Raw genomic sequence first — 8,189 nt, 5'->3', positions numbered from 1 at the left:
ATTATTATTTTGCCTGTGAAATGTGATTCCTTAATTTTTGTTTGTTCGAACAGAACGGTTTTTACACAATTTCATCACACAAGACATGTCGTATTCGTGGTACATTATAACTCAATGTATTCGTGTTGTTTTTTCGCTGCTTAAATGTGTCAACTGTGTGAAGTTTTTACTCGAAGTGGTGTAACAGGGTGTGAATGTGTGCGTGCCGGCTGTACGTACAGGCAAGCTGGTGTATCCTAATGTCACAGTATTTTGTTGATGAGAATCCGTCCGACTTTTTTTATAGGTCCATGGCCGCTACCGAACTTTTTGTGCGCGATGCGACGACGCGACGCGCGTGTCGTATCGTGGAAAACGATTTCATTCAAATACCCGCTGCCAAACACCGGTTACATTTCACAATGTCTTCTGGTGGGTTTCGGTTTTTGCGCTTTCTCAGAATTACAAAAATATTAAATAAAAAAATTGTTAGTTGAAAAACATTGCACTACTACTACTTAATACCGTTTTCAGGACGGACTTCAGCGTTTTTTACAACTTTCTAAGTTTTAATTGTATAGTCATCAGACATTGTAGTTGATAGATTTTCGTTGTTAAATCGCATATGTTACAACTACATAATGTGAGCAATGTTGAGCTTCATGTGCCATTTCCGTCCATCATAAGACTTAGTAGGTATACCTAGTTTCCGCACTCCTACAGTGACTTACAATGCTAGTTCATGATTAACAATTACATATTATATTAATATACCTACTTCTTTGTATCCATAAAAACAATGTTACACTATCAAAAGACAACGACGGAAAATTCGGGCTAAAATTTGGGAAAATCTTAACTTTTCCTGAAAATTTTCACACATTTTCAACCTAAGAACAATTTATTGTTTAAGTTTTTACCAACCTTTCCCTCGAATTTCTCTGTCCACTTGTTTAGCTAAAAAGATCACGTCCACGGAGCTATTTAAAATTATAATCGCAATCCCTTGAAAGTGTAATCTCGAGTATTTTTTGTACGGGTAACGAGAATAGCATTTGCCGAGACCAATAATACTGGAAAAACTCCAGTAAAGTAAGGAGGGTTGCCTTCCATTGACTTATCATAATTGGAAATATCTATTGATATTTCATACAAATCTGGATAAACAGATATCAAACAATAAATGATCGTAGTAACAACGATGAAACGGGTGACATCGAGTTGGTTAATGTATTTATTTATTTGTTATAATAACAATGCAAGATAATCCAAAACGCTCAAATGAATCTTGGTAGGTAGAGTCTTTACCTATTTTGATCTCATTGAGGAAAAGCTGTTGTTGGCTATTGTTGTTGCAAGTAAGTGAATTTCCAGAATGATTTCTTCTCACCAAACATCTGTACCAAAAACTGCTTAAAACAGAAACAAGTTGGTAATGGAATAAAAGATAACTATCTGCTCTAACCCTGCTACTATCTTAATCTGCGACCTTAAATGTTTGACACGTGTGAATGCATTATATTACAACATAATTTTAACGTAATAATCGAAGTTTTCCGCCTTGAAATTGCCAAGTATCTGTTTTTCCTACTAGGGAGAGGGAAAACCCTCTAATGCCGCTGTTGAATAAGGTCCTGTCACTTGCTAGTGGATAAGAGAGTTCCGCCAACGGGTAAGGCGGGTAAGTGCTGAAACGGTAAAAGGACTATCGTATTTGCACTTACCAGGATGGTGCCTCTGTAAAGTAAGGTCCTTTTACTCGCTAGTGGTACCAACTGTTAAGTATTGCCATTGGCAGCCCTATCAACAAATCTGGCTGCGAATTTCGGCTGAGAAAGCGTCATTACATTCAAAAAACGCATCCGAGTCACGCCCGCGCCGCCACTGGCCCGTGACAATTCCATCAAAGTAGCGGATTTGGAAACCGGAGTAAATGCTATTTGTCTTATACTTGAGAGTCTAGTAAATAAGGAAAATTTTGTGGCTTTGTGTTGCAAGCGCAGAAGCCAATGTTTTGACCAACACCCAACCACAATGATTCAGAATTCGAATGTTGCCGTAAGTGCTCCTGAATAGAGACTGTATTGCGAGGCAATACGGAATTTTAGATAATGGTAAAACGCTAGACTGGTAGCTGGACAATGTAAATAGGGATATAACTTGAATATTTAAGATTTACAGAGAATGGCTTAAAGCATTATGTTTACCTTACGTACTTATTTATGTGGCTTAAGTCTTAAGTCTTTTATGTATTCTTAGGCCATTCAATATCAACACTTCATAGTAGTTCATCACTTGAGTAATTTACACTCAAGTTTGCAACCCTGAAAGAAAACCCTGTGCTCCATGGTGCTCGAAAAGCTGGGAAATGTTGGTACTTGTTTCAGTTTTTGCCATAATTCTCATAGTAAGAGGTAAAATCATACCTACATATTGGAGTGCGTAGATAAGTGGCGAGGGTTGGGATGCAAGATTCCTTTAATTGACTTTCTGTTCTATTTCTGAGGAATTGAGACAAATGATAACACTTTAGGTAAATTAATCTATATTTTTGTTCACTTCGACTAGTAACCTGCTGGGCATTGAAGACCAGTTTTTTTATCCGCGTTAACACAACTAATAGTCAAAGCTTGACAAGTAAAAGTAATTTTATTCTTCTTTACTGTAAAGTAGACTACCAGTGTCCTTGCCAAATGGCGGGGTATCAGTCGCGTAGTTGTAACGAGCTGGAAGTTCGAGGCTCAATATTTGTTATGGGCGCGCACCGTAAGAGCCCATTTCTACACTATACTAAAGTAATTTTATTCTCCTTCACTGTAAAGTAGACTACCAGTGTCCTTGACAAATGGCAGGGTATCAGTCGCGTAGTTGTCACGAGCAGGAAGGTCGAGGCTCAATATTTGTTATGGGCGCGCACCGCAAGAGCCCATTGTGCGTCGGTCACTCGCCAATAAAACGCGCTCGTTACGTCTCGCAGTCAGCGAGTCGGCGATACAGGGTGATTCCAAATCAATTTTGGACAAACGCGATGAAAGATACACTAATACCTACTTGTTGTCTTTAGTAGTATTCAAAATCAAAATACCAGTGGTTTCAAATCCGGTGTTCTCGTGAAATAGCTATTGTCCGTTGATCATAAATCGAGAAAGGTAGTTTACTATGTAAAAACGATGTGACGCGATTTAATCTTGATGATAGTTTTTATCCAAAACGGCTTAGTAATGATAGCAGGCTTCAAGTGTCTAGAAGTTAAGAGAACCCCATTCGTAATTAAATACGAGTTTTTGAGAAACTCAAATGAATCGATGTAAGAGAACAACTTAGCCTTTACAACTTGATAAGTCACTTTTAATTTGTTTTTGTTGCCCTAGACCTTGTAGTCTCTCTAAAATTACACATAGGTTTACGTTAAATTCCCCTGAACTACCCCACACCGTTACTATTGGGTTTGATTGAGGGTCAGTTTTGAAACCTGTTACGCAGGAAATTCAGTGGTTAAACGAAGGGTGCTCCCTGCATCAGTCAAGAAACCCTTTCAAGGAAGTCTGAGTGATCATTTTTGTAATGAAAATACAACCAACTCATACCACAGCTTTTTCAGTGTGCCATCTTTTTCGGCTTTTTTCGACTTACCTACTTACATTATACTATTTAGGTACTATTAAGTATCTTATAGGTACTTAAGTACTTACATTACATAGTTATTGGCACATCGTCACTTTAAATCAAACCAAAATTCAATGCTGATTGGCTGTTTCAGTCGTGTCTGCTTTTTTATCTATAGTATCACCCTGTAGCTCGGCTTCGATCATTGTTAACTATGCACAGCGCATCACACTGGCTCATCGCCGACATAATACTCAATTTAGCGGAAAGCAGCCGCGTCGCGCAGATTAGTATTATTGGCCGGACCATGATGCTGTCTTCATTGTGAGGTGCCGGCGACGGGCCCTGTATTGTAAAAAACATATTGTGGACGCTGACTCCTTAATATAAGTACAGTTAGGTAAGTATTCCGCGCCAATAGTTAGGTATATTATGGTAGTAATCGTACGGAACCGGTACTAAACTGTTTCGAGAGTATTCCCACTTCTCGTTCCCACCGCTGCAGCCTGCAACTCCTGTATACCAGTATCAATATGACCGCCAACTGAACTGTTCCATCTATTTTACTGTGCCATTAAGTAGGTGGGATAGGCTTAACTCAAATAACTAGATCCGTAGAAAGTTCGGAGTCAATGTTAGGGTCTAACAGTTAGGCAACTATAGAGCTTTGGTAGATTGTTTATGTCGATTATTTGCGCGGACTATAGGTCATCTAGATTAAAGTTCTGCACCCATTAGGGATAAATGGAGGCTTGACAGCATTAAGTAACTTTCGAAACAATTTTGATAATGGTCTTGGTTTTAAAGTGTTATGTAGACTCGTAAGTAGTTCGATGTTAACGAACAACTTGATCGAGTCTACATAAAAGTAGTTACTTTTTCTATCTAGGAACTAATAATAACTATAAAATTTGTGTGTTTATCAACTTCTTCACTGCCAAGTGATAGGTCCTACCTAGGTTTTCAATAAGCGCAAATCACCACCACCATTCAACTCATAATCCTAGGTTAGGGTTGCCATAAGTGTGGGGACTCAGACAGGGACATTTAAAGAAAAACTATTAAAGGTAGAAAAAAGGAGCTTTTATTACAACAATAGGCATTAATCAACATTAACCAAAGTATTAAGTATCTGTCAACATTTTTTAATTAGCACACGTTCCCCCTTAGTTTTACTAATAATGGTTGTATAGCGGTGGTATAGCTATACAATCTTTTGACCTTATCTGTCATTGTGACATTTGAATTTGACAGATAAGGACAAAACATTGTATAGCTGTCGCAGTCAGATTGTATAATCCGCCGTTTTACATTACCACTAGGCATTTTACANCCTAGGTAGGCCTACCTACCTAAATACGGATATTTTTCTACACGCCTAACAAAATGTTTATAAGTACTTACTTGTTACAAATGATTCAAAAAACTTTAACAACTTTTTGACACATTGTGTGGGTCCCCGCGAGTCGCATAAATTAATTGTCGACATCAAAGCCAATTTTCCAGTGATAGCGACCCCAAAAGGTGTTCGCCGCCCGCCCCGGGGTAAACGGCGCTCAATTTAACAATTTCTCTATATTAATTACCAAAACGGCCCCTGATCCGTTGAACATAAATAACAAAAAATGACGCGCATCTAGCATCTACCCCGGCTCGTCACGCGCGTTGCGTCCACCTATTACATTAGCGCGCCCCTCGATGCTCGCCTGGAGTTAAGGGAACCGATTTATCACATTTTAAAACGTAACATCGTATTTCAACTCGTGTAAATCCATATAAACGCTCGAACACCTGCCCCGTGTTTTGTTGAACGCCTTTGTTAGTCAATTGTTGCCCATGGAAATTGAAAAAGTGTTTATCAATGCGCTCGCTTATTTTTTCCGAGATATAAATTAAATTACAATTGAAAAACTTAATGGGCTATCAACGCTCTCACAGAATGGACAGTGCAGTGGAGAGATTACTTTTTGCACGCATTCAGCTATTACCATAGAGATTATTGTTTACGAGTCACGTAGCATTCATCGTTGCACTTTTATGTTATCGAACAGGCACGTACTTATTTACCTACTCGATTATAAAGAGTATTAAAGTAGAATCTTGCAACTTCGAAAAGAATTAGGTAAGCTAATGAATGCAACTGATTTACTAAGTGCCTAAGTTCTAAGTAGGTAGGTCCCTAATGATGCAAATAAACCAAGTTTTCATGGCAATTGCAGTCGAGACCAAATGACCTGATGATGATGTAAAAATTAATAGTTCAAAGCACTTAAGTAGGTACTTAAGTCTTTGTCACTAGTTGATGACCTTACAATTGCCCAATCAATCCTACTTATAATAGGTAGGTATAGGTACATTGACAATTTATAGGAAATTAGGACAAAGTGATGTGGCCTTTTTCATCACAAAATTATATAGAAACAGGGTTTAAGTTGTCTTGNTATCGAACTAGGTACGTACTTATTTACTCGATTATAAGGAGTATTGAGGTTTGCCGCCATTAGATAGAATCTTACAACTTCGAAAACAATAATTAGGTAAGCTAATGAATGCAGCTGATTTACTAAATGCCTAAGTAGGTATGTCTCTAATGATGCAAATAAACCAAATTTTCATTACAATTGCAGTCGAGACCAAATGACCTGATGATGATGTAAAAATTAATAGTTCAAAGCACTTAAGTAGGTACCTACTTAAGTCTTTGTCACTAGTTGATGACCTTACAATTGCCCAATCGATCCTACATGAACAATTTTGGAAATTAGGACAAAGTGATGTGGCCTTTTTCATCACAAAATGAATGTAGGAACAGGGTTCAAGTTGTCTTGTTAACAGTACGATAACATGACAGTTGACAGGACCTAACCTATTGACTGGTTAATCGTCTTGACACCGAGACCGGTGGAAACATAATCTACCACTTAGAAGGAATTGTACGCAAGTTATCCTATTAGGTAGGTACTCGTTCGTACTTACATAAAATACCTAAGTATTCATAGTTGAAGTCAATAACAATTTAGTTAATAGTTAGGCTGGGTTACACCATCTTATTTTAACTTTGTCAAACGTCAAAAGTCCGTCAAAAATGTCAAAATCCATACAAAAAACACCGGTTGTCGATAAAGTTAGTGTTAAAGTTAGTAGGTGGTGCAACTCAGCCTTAGTTAGTAGGTACCTAATATTATGTTAAATTAAATAGTTAACGATTCAATTTTGTTCAAAATTAAACGGGTAAAACCTGCGAACAAACAGATAAGATTAGCATCGAAGACGCTTCATCGATTAATCCAGTTACTCGATTTAGAAGTTCATTCAACTACCGCAACGTAAACTAACAAAAAATTAAGTTGTTTCTGCTAACATCGGGGATTGACTACAAAAAAACGCCTGCTTCTTGTCAGTTAGAATTAATTCTGAAATTCTAAATAAAAATGGAGATCGATAGGACTTTTTCCTTGTTATTAAATAACAATTCAACCTTCTAAAAATAGTTGGCTTTGTAAAATGCAATAACTGTTTGTCACAACACAGCAATAGACGCTTTGTTAGGAAAGCACTTAACATTACTCTCTTTTCATTAAATGCAGTTTATTAAATGTTAACATTGTCTAATAGGTACTTAATTATTTATATAGTCCCAGTTAATAAGGTACCTAAGTCGATAACTCTTCATAAATAGGTATTGTTTTCAAAATTATTTCCTCAAAAAAAATATGAAATATTACAATGTTGTTTTCAACGAAATTGTTGAGTAGCACAACTTTTGAGTTGGTAAATTACCTCAATACTTGCTTATCGTATCTAAGAGAAAAGTATTTTTGTATAATTATTATTTTACTATTTCGTTGGTTCACTTTTAATTATTATTTTTTTTGTGGCTCGCACGGCTTGTGCATTTTAATTAATCGAAATCAAAAAATGTAATCATGTATAAAAACAATTAATCTTTATATTGCACACTCAACAATGTTTACAAATGTAGATCAATTAGCGTTGACCTTCCCAAAACGCATCCGAAACAGTCGAGTTATTTTAGTTTTAGTTCCGCAAAGTGCCGTGTCGCGCCAGTGTCGCTGGTTCCGCCGGGCGTGGTAGTAGGGCGGGGCTTGCGACCGCCCGCCCTCCTCGGAGGCTCGATAACGAGAATGCGGCAACCGCATCTTTACTGTCGTTACCAATGTGATTGACTGCGCTTACCGCCTGTTAGTTTTATACCTAACTACTTAAACTTCAATATAAATAAATGTGCGGCTTAAATCATCTGCGCGGGTTTACGCATTTATTACAGATGGGAATTAATTTCGCTTATTTTTACTTGGAATGTCCTGCGTGAAATACTAAAATTTAAAAGCATTTCTACAAAGGGAGATTTTAACCAAAAATTTTATTCTTTATTTTTATGAAACTTGTATGAAATATTTTTTTGGAAAATACTTGTAAAAAAATATTCAAAATATACTTTTAATATACCTACTTACTACCTAAATCAAATGATATTAACTGATTTATCATTTGTTTTACATCTGAGGATAAGCCAAAAGGAAAACTTTTATACCTCTAGCGCCATCTCGTGAACACCGCAAAAATTAGTGGACACCAACACA

This window comes from Ostrinia furnacalis, unplaced genomic scaffold, assembly GCF_004193835.3.
Source record: "Ostrinia furnacalis isolate ACB-3 unplaced genomic scaffold, ASM419383v2 OfSCF1172, whole genome shotgun sequence".
NCBI lineage: Eukaryota > Metazoa > Arthropoda > Insecta > Lepidoptera > Crambidae > Ostrinia > Ostrinia furnacalis.
This window is presented reverse-complemented; position numbering follows the sequence as displayed.